Raw genomic sequence first — 22378 nt, forward strand, 5'->3', positions numbered from 1 at the left:
TAAAAACAGCTGATCCTCCGCGATGCGTCAACAACTAACACTATTTTCCACTCAAATGCACCTAAACTCTCTTTCTGAGGAGCACATGATGTGAAAACGCAATAAAACTTTCTTACCTGTAAATCTGGTCCTGTTTTCTGCATAAATAAATGTTATCCATTTTTTGTGCTCAAACGCCAAAGCAGGGGCAAATCCAGATGGAATGGGGGCGTGGGGCAAGGATGTGCCCCCCTCCCCCACAACACCCCTAGATTAAAGGTCCAGTTTTGAAGCCGTTTTTTTACTACAACTACTAATACTACTTAAAATAATAATACTTTTGACAAGTAAAATGTTTATAGAGAATTTAAATGTTAGAAAAATGTTAGAATTTAATAGTTATATTTATAAACAATGTAGGTTAGAAATTGCAAGTTTTACTGTTACAGTGCTGTCAATAGTTAAATATGAGGTCAAGAAAGAATATTTTACTTTTTATAAAACAAGTATTTATTTTCATTGAAGTCAAGAAAGGGTGAATATAAAGTGAGTTTTGGCAAAACAGGTATCATTGTCATTTTGAGGTGGCAGAGGGTTGTTGCCTAACTGAAGTAGCACTGCTCCACATTTGATTCTGACACAAGACGACAAGTTGCCACTATGCCACAATTAAACAATGAAGCGACAGCAGGAGTCTGGAGCTGAAAAACGGAGGAAAAAGAAACAAAAAGATGATGCCCGTGCATCCCTTGCTGGTACGTACGTGTTAAAGGTTTAAATTGTTTTGATTACTTAATGTTCAGTGGTGCTGCTTAAGCTAGGTTGTGTTGGCTTTGCTGATTTGATGTAGCTTTAAACGCTAAACTTGTTGTTGTTGTTCTTGGCAGTTTCCTCGCTTGCGAGGATAGTGGGAAGGCCTTTTTTTTTTTTAGTTTTTCTACAAGCCCTCTGGTGGCTGAAAAGTCCGATGCGGGATGCACAAGACCTGTTACACTTGGGGCAAATGAACACTTGAGTAGGCTGGGCTTGTGCTGCTGCCCGCTCTTTCTGTCTTTGACGCTTCTGGCGTGAGGCCTCACTTCTTTCTGCCTCAAACTTCAGGCTGGCGGATTTGATGCTGGAACGCCAGTTGAGTCTATCTGTAGCTAGATGCTACAATGACTGATGCTGAATGTCTGCAAGGGAGAGCTGTTTCTTCAGCTGGTCCTTATAGCGCTTTTTGGGGGGCCCTTGGTTTCGTCTCCCTTCCTTGAGCTCGCCAAAGAGAATTAATTTCGGCATGCGTGTATCATCCATCCTGGCTACGTGGCCTGCCCAACGAAGCTGTTGTTTGAGTATAATAGACTCCATGCTGGGCAATTTGGCTCTGGTAAGGATGTCCTCATTTGAGACGTAGTCCTGCCACTTGATCCCAAAGATGTTTCAGAGACAACGCTGATGAAAGCGTTCCAGTAATCTGATCTGCTGGCGATACAGAACCCAGGTTTCAGCTCCATACAGGAGGATAGGGACCATAATGGCTCTGTAGACCTGCACTTTTATGGAAAGGCGCAGTGCATGATTCTGCCAGACTTTCTTTGAGAGTCGACCAAAAGAACTGCTGGCCTTGGCAAGGCGACTGTCTAGGTCCTTGGCAACAGATGCGTCGTTTGAGATAACACTACCGAGATACGTGAAGTGCTCTACTGCATTCAGGCTGGTACCCTCGATGTTGATTTGGGGTGGGGTATATGCTGTATGGGGGACCGGTTGATATAGCACTTCTGTCTTTCTCAGGCTGATGGTGAGGCCGAAGGCTCTTGCTGCTTCAGCAAAACAGTTGACAATGTGCTGCAAGGCTTGCTCCGTATGGGCGACGAGGGCACAGTCATCTGCGAAGAGCAGCTCCATGATTAGCTGTTCTGTGATCTTAGTGTGGGACAGAAGGCGCCGCAAGTTAAACAGACTTCCGTCGGTTCTGAAGCGGATATAGATGCCGTCTGTCAAGTCTTAACTTAAACTTAAAAGCTAAACTTAAACGCTTTAATAAATAGTAATGGTTTGAGTTGAACTTTTGTGTGTGTGTGTGTGTGTGGGGTGGGGGGCCTCCCTGACCAGTTATGCTTAGGGCCTCCAAAACCTTAGCAGCGGCCGTGTGTGTGTGTGTATGTATGTATATATATATATATATATATATATATATATATATATATATATATATATATATATATATATATAAGGTTTTACTACCCGTAGTTTAAAAGGTTTCTTACACCAAAATGTAGCTTTGTCCTGGGTTAAAAGGTTCATACCAAATACAGCTTTGTTTGATGAGCTGGGTACTACTAGTGGAAGTACTACGTGCATGGACTGGGTGTTGGGTAGGGTTGTGGTAACCAAGGACTTGGTGCAGTTGCTGGTGAGGTAAGGTTTACTGATCTTTATTTCCTGCAGCATGCTGTGGTCTTTGCTGAATGAATGATTGTTGCAGTTAAGAAGCTTAGTGAGGAATCTGTGTCTGGGTTTGCAATTGTTTTGGATTAAGACTAAGACCTCGGTGTCACAGACCGAACGGTCCCCCCTAAAAATCAGACCAGAGTGGAGTTGGTTATCAGTTACAAGTTACTTATTCAGACACTTATTCACCAATATTTATTTATTTATTTTTGGTATGAATAACATCCAGTGGATCCACAAAGATGTGTAATATAGGAAATTGGCCTGAAATTGTGAATATCTGTCCTGTCCACTTATTCGGCCGAAAAAAGAAATATATATATATATATATATATATATATATTTGGTTTGGGAACCACAGAATCTCATTTCTGCTGTTTGCGGACGATGTGGTTCTGTTGGCTTCGTCAAATCAGGACCTTCAGTGTGCACTGGGGCGGTTTGCACCCAAGTGTGAAGTGTCCGTGATGAAGATCAGCACCTCCAAATCCGAGGCCATGGTTCTCGGCTGGAAAAAGGTGCCTTGCCCTCTTCAGGTTGGTGGAGTGTCTTTGCCTCAAGTGGAGTATCTCGGGGTCTTGTTCACAAGCAAGGGAGGGATGGAGCATGAGATTGACAGACAGATCGGTGCAGTGTCTGCACTGATGCCGTCGCTGTATCGGACCGTCATGCTGAAGAGAGAGCTGAGCAGGGGGCAAAGCTCTCGATTTACTGATCAATCTACGTTCCGACCCTCACCTATGGTCATGAGATTTGGCTCATGACCGAAAGAACGAGATCGCGAGTACAAGCGGCCGAGATGAGTTTCCTCCGCAGGTTGGCTGGGCGCACCCTTAGAGATAGGGTGAGGAGCTCGGTCACTCGGGAGGAGCTCGGAGTCGAGCCGCTGCTCCTCCACGTTGAAAGGAGCCAGCTGAGGTCGCTCGGGCGTCTTTTCTGGAGCAGTGTAATGAGCTGTTAGCTGTTATAATGCTGGCAAGAACCCTGAGCAACACATCCACTCTTCAACTACAATTAAACTTTGAGCCAGACTGCCTGATATCTTGGCATCACTTTCGTAAAATCATTCAGTAGACAGTCTTGTGGACAGTTTAAACTCGGCGCTCACAACCACACTGAACATAATTGGTCCACCAAGATTAAAACCACGCCCCCCCAACACACACTCACCTCTTGGTTCAGTGATTACTTGAGATGAGATAAGATTTATTGTCATTGTCATGACTCCAATTACCTATACTCAACAAAAATATAAATGCAACACTTTTGGTTTTGCTCCCATTTTGTATGAGATGAACTCAAAGATCTAAAACTTTTTCCACATACACAATATAACCATTTCCCTCAAATATTGTTCACAAACCAGTCTAAATCTGTGATAGTGAGCACTTCTCCTTTGCTGAGATAATCCATCCCACCTCACAGGTGTGCCATATCAAGATGCTGATTAGACACCATGATTAGTGCACAGGTGTGCCTTAGACTGCCCACAATAAAAGGCCACTCTGAAAGGTGCAGTTTTATCACACAGCACAATGCCACAGATGTCGCAAGATTTGAGGGAGCGTGCAGTTGGCATGCTGACAGCAGGAATGTCAACCAGAGCTGTTGCTCGTGTATTGAATGTTCATTTCTCTACCATAAGCCGTCTCCAAAGGCATTTCAGAGAATTTGGCAGTACATCCAACCAGCCGCACAACCGCAGACCACGTGTAACCACACCAGCCCAGGACCTCCACATCCAGCATGTTCACCTCCAAGATCGTCTGAGACCAGCCACTCGGACAGCTGCTGAAACAATCGGTTTGCATAACCAAAGAATTTCTGCACAAACTGTTAGAAACCATCTCAGGGAAGCTCATCTGCATGCTCGTCGTCCTCATCGGGGTCTCGACCTGACTCCAGTTCGTCGTCGTAACCGACTTGAGTGGGCAAATGCTCACATTCGCTGGTGTTTGGCACATTGGAGAGGTGTTCTCTTCACGGATGAATCCCGGTTCACACTGTTCAGAGCAGATAGCAGACAGCGTGTGTGACGTCGTGTGGGTGAGCGGTTTTCTGATGTCAATGTTGTGGATCGAGTGGCCCATGGTGGCGGTGGGGTTATGGTATGGGCAGGCGTGTGTTATGGACGAAGAACACAGGTGCATTTTATTGATGGCATTTTGAATGCACAGAGATACCGTGACGAGATCCTGAGGCCCATTGTTGTGCCATACATCCAAGAACATCACCTCATGTTGCAGCAGGATAATGCACGGCCCCATGTTGCAAGGATCTGTACACAATTCTTGGAAGCTGAAAATGTCCCGGTTCTTGCATGGCCGGCATACTCACCGGACATGTCACCCATTGAGCATGTTTGGGATGCTCTGGACCGGCGTATACGACAGCGTGTACCAGTTCCTGCCAATATCCAGCAACTTTGCACAGCCATTGAAGAGGAGTGGACCAACATTCCACAGGCCACAATTGACAACCTGATCAACTCTATGTGAAGGAGATGTGTTGCACTGCATGAGGCAAATGGTGGTCACACCAGATACTGACTGGTATCCCCCCCCAGTAAAACAAAACTGCACCTTTCAGAGTGGCCTTTTATTGTGGGCAGTCTAAGGCACACCTGTGCACTAATCATGGTGTCTAATCAGCATCTTGATATGGCACACCTGTGAGGTGGGATGGATTATCTCAGCAAAGGAGAAGTGCTCACTATCACAGATTTGGACTGGTTTGTGAACAATATTTGAGGGAAATGGTGATATTGTGTATGTGGAAAAAGTTTTAGATCTTTGAGTTCATCTCATACAAAATGGGAGCAAAACCAAAAGTGTTGCGTTTATATTTTTGTTGAGTGTAAGACAAAATATAGTTTTTAATCCACAATTATTACTAGTTGAACGTAATCATGGCACACATCTTGCTTAAGGCACACTTATGTGTCCTTAATGGCCCAGTCACACGGCACACGACGATTCCCGAACGAAGGGAAAAAGTAAAAAAAAAAAGTCACAATTCGTTGGGAAAAGGTGGACGAAAGAGCTTTATCACGGAATAGCCTGCGAAGCAAGAGCGCAAAAGGGACGAAAAAGGAACTTAACAAAACCGAAGCTCACGATCTCAACGCTTTAACGAAATGTGCCTGGGGCCACAGCTGGAGCAGTGTGTGTCTGCATCACTGAGTTCCAGGACTCGGCGCTGGGACGAACAACAGAGCGCCTGAGTCCTGTGCACATTGGTGGACCACCTGCTCTGGTTCCTCGTCCAGAACAAAAGAGGGATCATCTCCATCATCATCAGAATCCACATTGTCTGACGACATGTTGCACGCTCCGTCTACTCCAATTAAAGAAAAAAAAAGTGTGCTGTGGTCACTGCTGTATCACTGTATTACATTACTCAGCCATATATATTGATTTATAACAGAAAACTGTCAAGAGGGAATAAATATAAATGTAAGTGTAAAGATGATTGAATATACCAGAGCAGTAAATTGATTAGTGCGTGTGAACGCGCACGTTGACTCACGTGCGGTTATTCCACCAGCTGATCACTGATCCACAATGTGAATTCTGTCTTCCAGAACAGCTCTTTATATAATCATTTTGAATCATCTGCCTGTTGCCACATGTACAGAAAGACTGGATTACCATTCCTACACTCATATTGTTATATTTAATACAAAATAATAAGCGCACGCAGCAGCTGCTGCTCATGCTGCACTCAAGTACCGTCGGAAATTACATAACTTTTTTGTTGTTTCAAATTCAACAGTTGCTTGTGGCAAAATAATTATATCCACATAAAAGATTAATTCTGGCCGATATAAGGTGCCTGAGCGCATTGAAGCTGACACCCCCCCCCCCCCCCCCCCCCCCCCACACACACACACAGATTAAAAAAAAAAATCCAAGCAAGAAGGCTGAGTTTGCCCTGTAATTTCCAACGGTACATGAAGCAGCAGCAGCCTCAGTGCTCACAAACTGGCTTCTGCACTGTGTGGAAAACATTGAGCTGCTCCAACAAAGTCAAATTAAACAATGTTACAAAAACTAAACAAAGGATTAAAAACGTCAAGAACAACAGCAAAACGAAACGCAGACGAATTGACGTTTTCGTTGCCCTTCGTTCAAATTTCTCAACAGTTTAAAAATCCTGACGTAGCGCCAACTGCAGGAACGAAGCTGCGCGAAGGTTAAATGATGCCAACAAAAGTCCAGATTTCTTGTTTCGTCAGGGCTTCGTTGCCCTTTGTTAAGTGCCGTGTGACTGGGCCTTAAGCATAACTCTAGAGATCTAGAAGGAAAATGGCGTCATTCAAAACTAGAAGTATTCTACCTCGCGTGGTGTAAACCTATTCTAGACTATAAGCATGCACTATTGGGTACAAAGCGGGCTGACTACTCTGATTTGCTTAACAAAAACGAGCATAATTCAGAGTTTCTCTTTGGCATGGTGGCAACACTTATTAATGGACGACCATCTGTAAGTCGCTCTCCATTTACAGCCCAAGATTTCTTAGATTACTTTGAGAAGAAAATAGATAACATAAGGTTAAATATATCCCAGCATGCTGTAGTCCTGCCCTACACCATTTTATTGAGGTGGGTGCCATCAATATTACGTCACCTAGATTTACAAAAGTTGATCATATTTCACTGGCTGTGCTGGTGAAACTTATAACTTCTGTCTAAAAGCACAACCTGTCTGTTCAACCCCATACCAAGCAAAGTGTTTAAAGGCCCGGCCCCACTGGCGTTTAGGAAGATTTGCGTATGGATTGCGCACAAAACTGGCTCATATTTGCTAAACAGCCGCAATATCCGTGAAACATGCTTGTATGAGTCGGCCGATATCCGCACACATCCACAATTATCCGCAGAGGCACATTTGTCCGCTGCCAGGATTTTTGAGCTGCACATAACTTTGGTTGCGGATGACATTCACCTTTCACACTCAAGCTATGAGCTGTATATCCATCGTTATCCGCTGATATCCGCAACTGGCGGGGATTTGTGGCTTGGCAGCAGACTGGGACAGTGTGTAAAATGGATATATAGCATGCCTATTATGTCCACATCACGGATTAAAATAAGTTGTAGTGAATGCATACAGATTGACCACGGATAAAGCGTTTGCAGACAATCTGCGAATGCATAACAAACATGTCATGTAAACCCAAAGTCCTATATGTGGCAGAAGTCGACATATAGGACTTTTCTGCTAGTCAGTGCCAGTCCAGCTGTGGAGACATACGACGTAATAGCTGCTGCCTTCCAACAACATACTGTAAATCCCCAGCTGCAGAGACATCAGCCGTGGACCATGCCATGTGCCGTGGCACATACTGCCGTGTTATGGGATTCCTTTTCATTGCTGTGCTGATGACACCCAGTTGTACATGCTAATCTTACATAATCATAAAGTCCTTAGAGGATGGCCTTGCATTAGTGAAAAGCTGTATGTCCAGCAGTTTCTTACTTTTAAACTCTGACAAGACCAAAATGATGGTTCTTGGTCCAGTGAGACATCAGCATCAGTTTGACCAGTTAAAGCTTATGATGTATGACACTTGTGTGAGGAACCTTGAGGTGATTTTTGGTCCCATGCTGTGCTTTGACCAACACATTAGCGATATTACGAAGACTGCTTTCTCCCACCTGCTAAACATAGTGAAGATTTGTCCCATCATGTCTTTGGTTGATGCAGAGACCCTGATCCATGCATTTTTCTATTCAGGACTGGGCAACTGAAATGTTCTATTTTCTGGTTAACCACAGTCCATCATTAGGGGTCTACAATTGGTTCAAAATGCTTCTCCCAGAATCTTGACAGGAAGCAGAAAGTTCAACGATATTACACCCATTTTGGCATCTCGTCACTGGCTTCCTGTCTCTGTGAGGTCAGTTTTTAAGGTTTTGTTATTGACTTATAAAATTATTCACAGACTAGCATTTCCCGACTTATAAAACTAATTAAAATGTACGTACTGGCCTGGTCTCTACGTTCTCAGGGTGCAGGTCTACATTGTGTCCCTAGGGTAAATAAGACCTTCAGAGCCTTCTCTTATTATGCGCATGTTCTCCCTAGAGAGATAAAACGGATTCTGTAGAGACATTCAAGTCCAGACTTAAGACGCATCTATTTTCCCTCTCGTATGGCTAGCATATTGGCATAGTATGTTACTATGCTTCTTATCCCTTTAATTCATCTTGTCAGCAACGGAACAAGTCTTCTTTTCAGCAAAATATAAAATCTAAGCTCATCAAATCTAACCTTAATCTAATCTCAGATGCACCTTCTGGCAAACTAGCTGAATTTTCAGGTCTTCATTTTAAGAAAATCCTCCCCTATACCACTTTGTCATGAAGCTGTATAACGTTATACAAAATGCAAAACATGCACTATACACAATTTGTCACAGCCTATAAGAGAAGCCTGTAACAACTTCTCGGTTTGGGTGTCTTTCCTCACTCTTCTCCTTCTTGCGCAGTCACTCAGTTTTTGAGAACTGTCTCCTCCATACAGATTTACGATAGTGCCATACTGTTTGTATTTCTTCATAATTGATGTAAATAAAGTCCAAGACATATTCAGTAACTGACATATTCAGTAATATTCATGTATTCATCCCCTGACTTGTCTGAAGAAAACTGGCAATAACATACAAATAATGAATGTTTATGAGTTCAATGGTATGAATATTTCATGGGGTGAAAGCTGTTCCTGTTTGAAATTTATCCTTTCCTGGTGCACAGTTACTGAAGAGAGAAATATTCGGATTTTGAACTGCACACCAATAAAAACCAGGAATTTCCTGGGTGGTCCCGACATCAGAGAAGAAGGAGGAAGTGATCACAGCACCGGAACCATTATCTTTATAACCCTATTAATTTATGGCTTTTTACAGGCTACTGACAGTCCCTTTTCCACAGAGTGGTTCGGGTGCACTCTGTTTTCGGTGCCAGAACGGTTATTCTCACCGGCAGAATTTTCTTTTGATTGGCAGGTGGAAGCACTTTATATTGACAAGCGTGTATGCATGGTGTGTGCAGCTTCTCCACTCCACACTGAGGCAAAACGGACTATTTTCACATTATTTTATTTTATTGTTTTGTAGATCATGACAATTTTGTTAGCACTCTCCTAATGACAGGGTAGCTGTCCCTCCTAACGATGGGACTGATGCCTCTCCTGACGGCTCTCCTGACGACGTGAATGACTCATTATCATGAACAAAAGACTGGAACTCCTTTGACCTGAGTACCCCATTGTAAACAGGGGACAAAGCGTGTCTCAGACCCCCTCCCCGGTTAAGGCTGGGTTTCAACTGTTTCACATACAATGCTTCTTTCACTCCCCTCTCAAACCATTTCTTTTCTCTGGCTAAGATTTTACTTCCTTGTCCTCAAACATGTGGTTATTGTCTTTAAAGTGAAGATGAACTGCAGACTGAGGTCCACCAGCGCCCTCTCTGTGGTGCTGGTATATCCTTTTGTGCAATGGTTGCTTTGTCTCACCTATGTAATGTTCCTTACAGTTTTCCTGACATCTGATAGAAAACACTACATTGCTCTGTTTGAAACTAGGGATCCTGTCCTTAGGGTGAACTAATTTCTGTTTCAAGGTGTTAACAGGTTTAAAGTAAACTGGGATTTTGTGCTGTCTGAAGATCCTCTGCAGCTTTTTCCCTACTCCTGCTAAATAAGGGAGAGACACTCCTCTTCTTCTTGGCTTCATCTCCTGTCTGTCTGGTCTCTTTGTTCTTTGGGACTTCTGCACTTTATCCATGGGCCATCGTGGGTACCCACATACTGTGAGGGCTTTCTGTACATGTTGTTGTTCTTTAGCCGTTCCCTTTGTAGTTGTGGGCACCTGTAGGGCTCTGTGTTGAAGAGTCCTGATCACCCCGAGCTTATGTTCAAGGGGGTGGTTTGAGCCAAAGAGCAGATATTGGTCAGTGCGAGTGGGTTAGATTAAGAGACTAAGCAGTCGTTGCACAAAAGGCTATACCAGCACCGCAGAGAGAGAGCACTGGTGGTTGGTCATTGTTCAAATAGTTATGGACCTGACTGAAACATTACAGTTCCATACTTTTATTGTATCACAATCAAATATTTCCCACAATAATCGCAGTATGACTTTTTCAGAAAATCGTGCAGCCCTAATGATTCCCAGGCTTCTTGGAAAATGAAACATAGTGAGGATTTGAACTGTGCAGGTTCAGTTGAGGAGTGGCAGAACATTTGCTTAAGAGCTCAAACATAATCCATTATTACCCTTTTTAAATTAATCCAGTGTAAGTGGTTGATGAGAACCTGTATTACACCAGACTTAATTAAATTTACAGTGATTCAGCTGACCACAGGCTACGTCAATAACGCATTAAACTTCCGAAGTAACGCATTGTTCTTACCTGTAACCTGTGTAAAATCTGCATCGACACTTTAATGCATAAATCTGCCAGCAACATTATTCTACATAGTGAGCCATATGGGGTGTGCAGTCAGTACATTCAGAGTGCTGGTCCCAAGCCCAGATAAATCAGTCTTGTTGTCAGGAAGGGTATCCGGTGTAAAACAGGCCAAAATAAAGATGCAGAGTACAAATCAAATTTCCATACCGGATTGGTCAAGGCCCGGGTTAATACAACTGCCACCAGTGCCATTGCCCAGTAGGGTGCCATGAGAAATTGGACTATTGCTGGGCAACGATGATTTAGAAAAAAAGGAGAATGTGTCCAGAGACGGCAGGAGAAGAAGAAAACAAAGGGTGGAAGTGATAGTTGGGACTTTGAATGTTGACAGTATGGCAGGTAAAGGGAGACAGCTGACTGACATGGTGGAGAAGAGAAAGGTCGACGTTTGTGCAAGAGACCAAGTGGAAGGCCAGGAGCATAGAGGGTGGTTTCAGGTTGTTGTATCATGATGTGGATAGGAAGAGAAATGGTGTTGTGGTCATTTTAAAGGAAGAGTATATTAAGAGTGTGTTGAAGGTTAAGTGAGTGTCTTACAGGGTGATGAGTGTGAAGTTGGATATTTGGAAAAGTACTTGTGTGGAGAAAAGATTATGTTGTTTTGCCCCTGTCTTAAAGTAACCCTAATGATGTACTTGTTATTATTACACTGATTGCACGAATTTGTTTTTGTAGCCACTAACGACTGGGAGTGAAGCATGCTGGGGTCATTCTGAACTGGGAGTGAAGAGCTGGGGTCATTATGTTTTTGCAAGAGGAAATAACTTTCAGATGCCTGTTGATTAGAGGAATTATGTGCGCCTGGGAGTTTGAGATGGCCACTCACCCTCCCTTCGCGCACACACTAGAAAAGAGGGGGCAGAGCCATGCTCCGATAGAGTCTGCTGCGGGTTGCGTACGAACGCCCAGCCGGTTGACAAGCGCACTCTGCCGAAGGTGTTGGCTCTCCACCTTAAAGGCATCACGGTAAGAGAGAAAGAGATATTTTATGCGCTGCAACCACTTGTGTTTGATGTAACTGCTTTTGTGGGGAATAAACATACGCCTGTTTGTTCTAGCAAAACGCAGTCTGTGTGATCATTTTTGTGTGCCGATCTGACCGAACCTTGTTTCAAAACATTTTTGGCGTTGTCGGCAGGATAAAGTGCGTTCAGACTACACACAGAAATGTTTTGTTTTAGAAGGGGGAAAGGAGATGTGGAGGAGGCATCTCAACAGGAAGATGTGGTCCCGGGGTGGGATGGGATTACTTTTAAAGAAATAGGCCAGCTTCTACGGAGACGCGGGGGACACCCTGGGCCGTGGACTGGAGCAATTCCCACCGCGACACCACCGGTTTTATGTGAGACGTTAAAGCGGGTGGAGGTTAAAACAAAAGCTCCATGGGGAGGTATTTTAGAGATGATGTGGATTTGTGCGGAAGCTTGGAAGGAGCGAGTCTTAACTTTAGACACAGTCCGTTCGTCAGAATGTGCTAAGTCACAAAAAGTGACGAAGTTAGAACAACAGGTAAAACAGTTGGAGGGACAGTTAAAGGAGTTTGTATGGGGGGAGGAACAACAATGCTCATTTGATATGGCAAAGGAAGCCATACAGCAGGCTGTGTCCTTAGGAAAAATGCAATCAGGACCAGTAGAACTTCAAGTGTCTGCTCTAAATGATTATGCTAATTGGAGCTTATGGCAAAAACAAAACAGGATACGAAAACCTTTAGGGTTCTGGTCGAGGAAACTCCCAGATGCGAGAATGCGTTATACGCCTTTTGAAAAACAGCTTTTAGCATGTTATTGGGCGTTAATTGAAACTGAATCACTAGAAGAAATGTGGGAAATGCTATGGCAGGACATAATCGTTGGAATAGGCTGGAGCCCAGCATTACCTGAATCTGCTAGTGATTACATAAATTGACTGGTGCAAAACACCAAGAGTGGAATGTGTGGAGAAAAGATTATGTTGTTTTGCCCCTGTCTTAAAGTAACCCTAATGATGTACTTGTTATTATTACACTGATTGCACGAATTTGTTTTTGTAGCCACTAACGACTGGGAGTGAAGCATGCTGGGGTCATTCTGAACTGGGAGTGAAGAGCTGGGGTCATTATGTTTTTGCAAGAGGAAATAACTTTCAGATGCCTGTTGATTAGAGGAATTATGTGCGCCTGGGAGTTTGAGATGGCCACTCACCCTCCCTTCGCGCACACACTAGAAAAGGGGGCAGAGCCATGCTCCGATAGAGTCTGCTGCGGGTTGCGTACAAACGCCCAGCCGGTTGACAAGCGCACTCTGCCGAAGGTGTTGGCTCTCCACCTTAAAGGCGTCACGGTAAGAGAGAAAGAGATATTTTATGCGCTGCAACCACTTGTGTTTGATGTAACTGCTTTTGTGGGGAATAAACATACGCCTGTTTGTTCTAGCAAAATGCAGTCTGTGTGATCATTTCTGTGTGCCGATCTGACCGAACCTTGTTTCAAAACAGTAGTCCAGATGTGGTGAGGAAGGCACCGGGTGTGACATCTGGACAGTAAGTAGGAAGGTGACGAGACTTGGTGGTTGAACGCAGATGTTCAGGGAAGCACACGGAGAAAGAAGTTGGGGATAAAAGAATTAGGATAGTCAGACATTTGAAGAATATACACAGGAGCATAAGGAGATACGGCATATATTGAGCGGTACAAGAAATTACACAGTGAGGAAGTAGAAAAACACTTCTACCAATTGGCTAGACAAAGGGCCAGAGATGAAAAAGATGTGGAGCAGTTTAAGGTGGTAAAAGATGCAGATGTTAATGTGCTGACAAGTGAGGAGAGTTTGTTGAGAAGGTGGAGGGAATATTTTGAGAAGTTGATGAATGAAGAAAATGAGAGAAAAAGCTGGATGATGTGGCGAGAGTAAATCAGGAAGTGCAAGAGATTAGTAAGGATGAGGTGAGGACAGCTGTGAAGAGGATGAAGAGTGGAAAGGCAATTGGTCCAGATGACATTCCAGTGGGAGCATGGAAATGTTTCGGAGAGATAACAGTTATAAAGATTTGAAAAGTGAGAGGATACCTGAGGAGTGGTGACGAAGTGTGCTGGTTCCTATTTTTAAGAACAAGGGTAATGTGCTGAGCTGCCAAAACTACAGAGGCATTAAGTTGATCATCCACAGCATGAAGTTATAGGAAAGAGTATTACAAGCTAGTCTTAGAAAACAGCTGTATAACAATATGGTTTCATGCCAAGAAAGAGCACTTGAGATGCAATTTTTGCTGTGCGAGTACTGATGGAGAAGTATAGAGGTGGTCTGAAGGAGTTACATTGTGTGTTTGTGGATTTTCACAGGTTATGAGAAGAGTTGTGATATTGTATGAGGAAGTGTGTGAGGGTAGTGCAGGACATGGTCAAGGATGGTGTTCTTTCTTGTTCGCAATGATGATGGACAGGTTGATGAATGAGATCAGACAGGAGTGTCCATGGACTGTGATGTTTACAGATGACATTGTGAACTGTAGTGAGAGTAGAGAGCAGGTTGAGTCTAGCCTGGAAATGTGTCGATACACTCTGGAGAGCAGAGGAATGAAAGTCAGTAGGAGCAAGACTTAGTACATGTGTGTGAATGAGAGGGAGCCCAGTGGAATAGTGTGTTGGTGTAGTGTGAGGCAGAGAGGCAAGATTGAAATGGTTTGGACATGTGCAGAGGAGGGACCAAGGGTATGCAGTGAGAACTGGGGATGGGCAACTTGGCCCAAAAGTTTTTGTATAGAAACCTTTGTTTGCAGTTTGAGGTCAGACGTTTCCTGTAGTTCTTGACCAAGTTTACAGACACAGCAGCAGGAATTTTGGTCACTCCTCCATACAGATCTTCTCCAAATCTTTCAGGTTTCGAGTTTTGGCTCCCTCCAAAGATTTTCTATTAAGTTCAAGTCTGGAGACTGGCTAGGCCGCTGCAGGACCTTGAAATGGTTCTTACCAAGCCACTTTTTAGTTGCCCATGCTGTGTGTTTTGGGTCATTATCATGCTGGAAGACCCAGCCACGACTCATCTTCAATGCTTTTACTGAGGAAAGGAAGTTGTTTGCCAAAATCTTGCAATACATGACCCCATCCATCCTCCCTTCAATACGGTACAGTCATCCTGTCCCTTTTTAGGGTTGGGTATCGAGAACCGGTTCTTTTCGAGTATTGTTAAGAAATTATTTGGTCCACCGATATCAATAGCCTTTTTTCTTAACGATTCCCTTATCGGTCCTTCAGAGCAGCCGTTGCTTTTGATGGTGTTTGTTGGGAAAATGATCATTCCTCTACGTTGATTACAGACCCTGCAGCGGCTCTATAATCAACCGTTTCTGCAGCGACACGACTTTGAAGTGTGACCCAATGAAGCAATGCTTCGATCCACGAGCTCGTTGGTTCTTTGATTCACTGCTCTTCAGAAATGCCAAGTTAACCCCTCTCAAAGCCATTCAAATATCTTGAGTCACTTTTGTGTGGATTAAAATCACTAACCGGGACTCGTGTCTCGTTGCAATCAAGAAACAAGAATTGTCCTCCGTTCCGTTGGCACAGCTCCAAGCGCTGTGCCAGTCTCTGCTGAGACAGAGTCCGGTCGGAATTAATAACTTCAAAACGAATTGCAGCTTTAAATAAAATGACACCTCTTACAAACGTAATACAGACAAGAAACTACAATCGACTAAAACGTTTTTTTTTTCTCCCAAAATGAGACGTCCTGCATTCTTTATAAATTACATCCTGACATGCAGCGCAGCCAGCTGCAAGAGCTCAGCTCGAAAGCTGGAAAGTATGGAAAGACATTCATGCCAATAATGTCTGAAAGGAAATGCTTTTGACAATAACTACAGATTTTATTTCTATTTATGTCCAGAGATCAAGGATCCACCATGTAAAGTTTATTATGTCCAAAGTTTTAAGGATCCAGTGACCAGTTTCATATTTATTTACTTTAAGACTCAATAAAATGTTGTTCAATTTCAATTTAATGGGCTTATAAAAAGCCAAATCACAACAAAAGCCGCCTCAAGGTGCCTCACATAGAACAGTTCAACATAAAAAAAATTTAAATAACTAAATAAAAATTTAAGAAATTCGAATACATAATTAAAAACAGAAGTAAAAGAATAAAACAGATAAAAAATAGAAACTATTCATAAGAAAGAGAATAAAATAGCTTTAAGTCTTGACTTAAAAATGTCCACGGTCTCCGACTGCCTCACGGTCACAGGAAGACCCTTCCACAGAGCGGGTGCATGATAAGAAAAAGCTCTTTGACCCGCTGACATAGAAAACCTGTAAAGCCTACTTTTCGTACACAAAAATTCACAAGAGGTATCGATAAGGGAATTGATAAGGAATCGGATCGATTCCTTATCGATTATATCGATAAAATCTTATCGATACCCATTCCTATCCCTTTTGTAGAAAAGCACCCCAAAAATTATGTTTCCACCCCTATGCTTCACAGTTGGGAGGGTGTTCTTGGGGTTGTTGCCATCCTCCATACATGTCGGTATCGGCTTCTGATACCACTGTAGTTCAAGTACCAGAAAATACCCATACAACCTGCGGCGTTTTCTGATAACAGAGAGAAGCCACATCTGTGAAGACTCTCAACTGCTCCTACATGCTCTCTGCTGTGTTTGCTGCTGAGCATGACAAGGTGAGGGGGGAGGGGGAGGTTTTTTTACGCGAGCTGTTTTTTTCCGCACCTTAGCCAAGGGTTTTAAGCCATGGGTAGCAGCAAATTTCCACCTCGCTCTCGGGTTCAGAACTAGAAATTAGCAATTAGTATACACAATTGGTCCAGGGGTGAAAAGTCTGTTGCCCCCAAACCATGAAATTTGGCCATGCTGATTGGCTAAATATTTATTATTTTTCCTTAGCAATCATACACAATTGGTCATTTCAATGCACTTCAAAGGTTCTTTTGAGTGATAACGTTCTGTCAGTAGAAATACACTGTTGAATGAGAGTCAGTTGGTGGAAATGTTGTTTTAATAATTCAGATTACATGTCGGCACATACTATTAAGTAAAACTGACAATGACCATACTTTTAAAAAAATATATATATTTTATAATTTTTTCCCTCTCTACATTTGGGAGAGCAGGACCTGAGCGCCCCCTATGGGCCAGCCGCCACTGATATTTTTGTTTAAAGACATTAATAATATACTTGTTATAATGTAATTGTGTCATCATAAAATACTGTATGTAATAAAGATATAAATTGTGAAATGCTTGTGTAACTCGGGACTGTTATGACCATAGTTGTACAAAATTAAGGGGATTTAGGGGCTTCAAAGATTATTTAAAACAAAAGATCATTTCAGGGGTGTTAGGATTGAGTCTGTTCCTCTTCTTTATGACCTCTCCAGTTTTGGAGAAGATTCTCTCACATGGCACAGACATTGCTGGCATATGAAGATAGATTTTGTCAGAAACATCCCGATGGCTGACAGAGTGAAACAAATACTGCTATGTCCAATAACGAAGCTTCTGAGCTTTCATTCGAAAGTTTTATTATTATTAATATTCTTACTTCTATTTTGTCTTTTGAGTTTTAAATGGGCCACAATGGAAATAAATGTTTTCAGTTTCTTGTCATCCATGTATTGTTTTTACAATTATATTATGTACTTACATTGAACTTAGTAAATAAAATCAGCCAATGAAAGTGATGGCTCAGATTTACATAGGATGTGCAGACACACAGGAGGCAACACACTTCACCCAGGCACAGGCAGCTAAAAGGAAATGCATGGAGGCTGCAGCAGCAACAGCTAAGAGTCCTAGACAGGCTTATATTAAATGAGTCCACAAAAATACACAGAAAGCAAAGGCAAATAAAAAATGATCCTGTGATGATATTGATCATGCCATAAAAGTGCCAACTATTGACAATCATGAATATTGAAAATAAGTAATATTTTCAGAATAATATTTTCAGAACTTTAGCATGGAATCCTGTGCATGAGTACATGCATTTTATAGCATGTACAACAAGGCAACCATTCTCTTATTAAAATCATGAGAATTGCAAGAACCCATCTGGTTAGAGTTGCATGCATTATAGTAGAAAATCCATCGATTTTAAATGGGTGATGAAATCACTGATTTGCTGGAAGGCATCAAATCAGCAAACAGAAGTGGCTCAAATTTTGCCTGGTCTGTGTGAATCTCATCTGAACGGAGCATCAAAGATGATGGAGCTGGTTCAAATAGACATTGATACTGAAACAGTGAAAATCAGGCCGTAGAGAAAAGAAACGCTGCTGTCAAGTTTCTTTCAATAAAAATTCAAAGCCTCTTAAATTTGGATAACCATAAAATGATGTAAATGATGGAAAATTCAAGTTACTGCTCTTTAAACCAATAAATGTATTAAATTTGTATTTTTGTGTACAATATTGAATAGTTTATACAGTGAGGAAAAGTATTTGAACACCCTGCGATTTTGCATGTTCTCTCACTTAGAAATCATGGAGGGGCCTGAAATTTTCATCTGCATGTCCACTGTAAGAGACATAATCTAAAAAAATCTGGAAATCACAATGTATGATTTTTTTTTTTTTTTTATAATTTGTTTGTATGTTACTGCTGCAAATAAGTATTTGATCCCCTACCAATCAGCAAGAATTCTGGCTCACACAGACCTGTTAATTTTTCTTTAAGAAGCCCTCTTATTCTGCACTCTTTACCTGTATTAATTGCACCTGCTTGAACTTGTTACCTGTATAAAAGACACCTGTTCACACTCTCAATCAGTCACACTCCACACTGTCCACCATAGCCAAGGCCAAAGAGCTGTCTAAGGACACCAGGGACAAAACTGTAGACCTGCACAAGACTGGGATGGACTACAAGACAACAGGCAAGCAGCTTGGTAAAAGTCAACAACTGTTATGAATATTTTTTAGAAAGTGGAAGAAACACAAGATGATTGTCAATCTCCCTCGGTTTGGGATTCCATCCAAGATCTCACTTTGTGGGATAAGGATGATTCTGAGAAAGCTCATAACTACACAGGAGCACCTGGTCAATGACCTGAAGAGAGCTGGGACCACAGTCACAAAGATTAGATAAATACACATGATGCTGTCATGGTTTAAAATCCTGCAGGGCAGCAAGGTCCCCCTGCTCAAGCCAGCACATGTCCAGGCCCGTTTGAAGTTCACCAGTGACCATCTGGATGATCCAGAGGAGGCATGGGAGAAGGTCATGTGGTCAGATGAGACCAGAATAGAGCTTTTTGGAATCAGCTCCACTTACCATTTTTAGAGGATGAGAACAACCCCAAGAAAACCATCCCAACCGTGAAGCATGGGGGTGGAAACATCATACTCTGGGGGTGCTCTTCTGCAAAGGGGACAGGATGACTGCACCGTATTGAAGGGAGGATGGATGGGATCATGTATTGTGAGATTTTGGCAAACAACCTGCTTACCTCAGTAAGAGCATTGAAGATGGGTCATGGCTGGGTCTTACAGCATGACAATGACCCCAAACACACAGCCACGGCAACTAAGGAGGGGCTCCGTAAGAAGTATATCAAGGAGTGGCCTGGCCAGTCTCCAGATCTGAACTCAATAGAAAATCTTTGGAGGGAGCTGAAACTCCAAGCCTGAAAGATTTGGAGAAGATCTGTATGGAGGAGTGGACCAAAATCCCTGCTGCAGTGTGTGCAAACCTGGTGAAAAACTACAGGAAATGTTTAACCTCTGTAATTACAAACAAAGGCTACTGTACCAAATATTAACATTGATTTTCACAGGTGTTGAAATATTTATTTACAGCAGTAACATACAAATAAATTATTAGAAAATCATACATTGTGATTTCCGGATTTTTTTTTTTTTTTTAGATTGTCTCTCACAGTGGACATGCGCCTAGGACATGGGTTAAAGTTCTCCTTCACCACAACGGATTTCCGTCATTTGGAAAATTTAACCAAACATACTCGCGCGCATGTGGTGTCATGCTTGTTTTGGAGTCCAAATATGATAGTCTCACTGTCAAAGCAACATCCCATTCTGTGCTAATCAAAGCAGCAACAATGTCAGCATGGACTGCAGAGGAAGGGACTGTGTGAATTTTCACTCCTCTCCACTCTGTTTACTGCTTGCCATGAGCCACGGTCCTTCTCCTCCCTGTCTTTGTGGGAACATTGGCAGACCTTCCCCAAGTAGAGCGTGGTGTGGCTTTGGTTTGAACCAATGAAGCATTGATCCGACTCACTGTTTCGATGGTTTCGCTTTATCTTAATTTTCCCCTGCTAAAACCCTAAAGAGCATATGTCTGAGAGTAATATTTACATTTTTTATATTAAACCGACCTGTTGTGGTCTTCTAAAACAGTTGATAGATGTATTTTATAACTTAAAAACCAGGCCGATGCTAACACATTAGCATGTCTATGGCATTTTCAATGTTATAGTTAGCATTAAGCTGTTCGCATCTCAGCACAGTCTGTGTGCATTTGTTTTCTGTATAATAAATAATTAATGGCTTATCATTTGTTGTCGTAAAAGAATGTATTATGAATTGTAATATTGTTTTATTTTTATTTGTATATTAATAACAACAATAGCAACAACAAAAGTAATAACTAATATTGCTACAATACAATTTTTGAGAAACAGACAAAAAGAACCTGATAAAACACAACAGAAAAGGTAAAACCAACTAACAGTGAACATAAATAAATAAATATAGAAATAACTGTTTCCTGTGAACACCAAGTGCCTCTTAAACCTCCACTTCATCCCTGTTTTATTTAAGTTTAATGACAATTTGTTTCGGTCAAACCACATCTAAGCTGTGTTTTTACACAAGAAAAAAATAAAATGCAGTAAACTGCACATGTGTCTTTTTTCATGAAAGTAACTTTAACGATCACATATTACACTTTAGTCAGGCCTTTAAAATACTTTTGTGGACTCTTGCTGTAATATGTTGTGGTTGAGATAGTTTCTGTAGGCATCTAAAAATGCTCATAATCGGGTAAAACCTGATGGAAATCTCTGTGGTGTGTTGATGTATGTACGTGTATGTGCAAAATAAAACAAAACATTACTCCAGGTATGTTTTTGACGAGAATATAACATCATAACTTTATTACAAACTCAAACGTTGATGTTGCGTGACAAAGGCCTTTTAATAATAACTCAAAGAAATAATGGCAAAACTCGCATGCAAGTTAAAAAACAACAAAACAAATGGTTAATCGATTACTAAAATAATCGTTAGTTGCAGCCCTAGTTTGTTTTACGAGTGAGAGCATTTTGCCGATTAAATTTGAACACGGCAGTTTTGAGTTTCTCAGTGCGCATGCATTTTCAAAACTGGTGACAGTGTTACTTTGTGCACAGCAGAACAATGTTGTCTGTTGCTTTAGGCCCTAATTTTGTATTTTATTGACTGTACAGCCAGCAACACAGCACCCTTTTGGTGCATTTACCGGATTAGAACAGATCAAAATACTACAGAAGACAAAGAATTTTTACTTGACAGTTTGAAGTGAGTTTTATTTGTTTCAGAGGACTTCATACCCATTAAAATTCACTAGAATATACAAAATTTCACTTGCTCTTTTAAAAAATTTCTGGGGGAGATCCTCCAGACCCCCCATAATCAATAGTGTGTTTTTACTTCACACGTTGAAGTGACTTTTATTTGTTTCAGAGCGCTTCATACCCATTAAAAATCACCAGAATATACAAAATTTGACTTGCTCTTTTAAAAAATTTCTGGGGGAGATCCCCCAGACCCCCATAGTTTGAAGTGAGTTTTCTTTGTTTCAGAGCGCTTCATACCCATTAAAATTCACCAGAATATCCAAAATTTGACTTGCTCTTTTAAAAAATTTCTGGGGGAGATCCCCCAGACCCCCCATAATTAATACTGTGTTTTTACTTCACAGATTGAAGTGAGGTTTATTTGTTTCAGAGGGCTTCATACCTGTTAAAATTCACCAGAATACGCAAAATTAGACTTGGTCTTTAAAAAATGTTCTCGGGGGCACCCCCAGACCCCCCAGAATCAAGACTACACCTGCCTCCTACCACCCTTTTATGTACCTTTATGTTCAAGTTTTGCATTCTTTTTATGTTTTGTCTCTCTCTCCTTAGAGGCTATTTAGAATAGATTTGTATACTGTATAATGTGTTTATTGTATTTATTGAGGAAAAAAGAGCGTGTGACCCCACTTCGCCACATTTTGGGGAATTGCTGGCATTGATTTTTGCCAGGAAAAAATTTCAGTCAGATGAAAATGTATTGCTTTAACCCATGACCTAAGATGAAAATTTCAGACCCCTGCATGATTTCTAAGTGGGAGAACTTGCAAAATTACAGGGTGTTCAAATACTTATTTTCCTTACTGTAGATTAGAAGAAGAAAGTTTAGTAGGTAGACAATTAGGTTTTGGCTAAAGATGTGATGTTTTGGTGTTTTGAGCCACTGTTCTACTGCAGAAGAAATAACTGTCCTGAGT

The 22378-nt window shown here is 41.8% G+C and overlaps 1 protein-coding gene across 2 annotated transcripts in view; it reads left to right on the forward strand.

The window, feature by feature from the left end:
• Window positions 1-22378, forward strand: part of LOC117502558 (gastrula zinc finger protein XlCGF57.1-like) — a 101353-nt gene that overhangs the window by 45736 nt on the left and 33239 nt on the right. The gene's annotated exons all lie outside the window — the stretch shown is intronic.

Source organism: Thalassophryne amazonica, chromosome 21, assembly GCF_902500255.1.
Source record: "Thalassophryne amazonica chromosome 21, fThaAma1.1, whole genome shotgun sequence".
Taxonomy (NCBI): Eukaryota; Metazoa; Chordata; class Actinopteri; order Batrachoidiformes; family Batrachoididae; genus Thalassophryne; species Thalassophryne amazonica.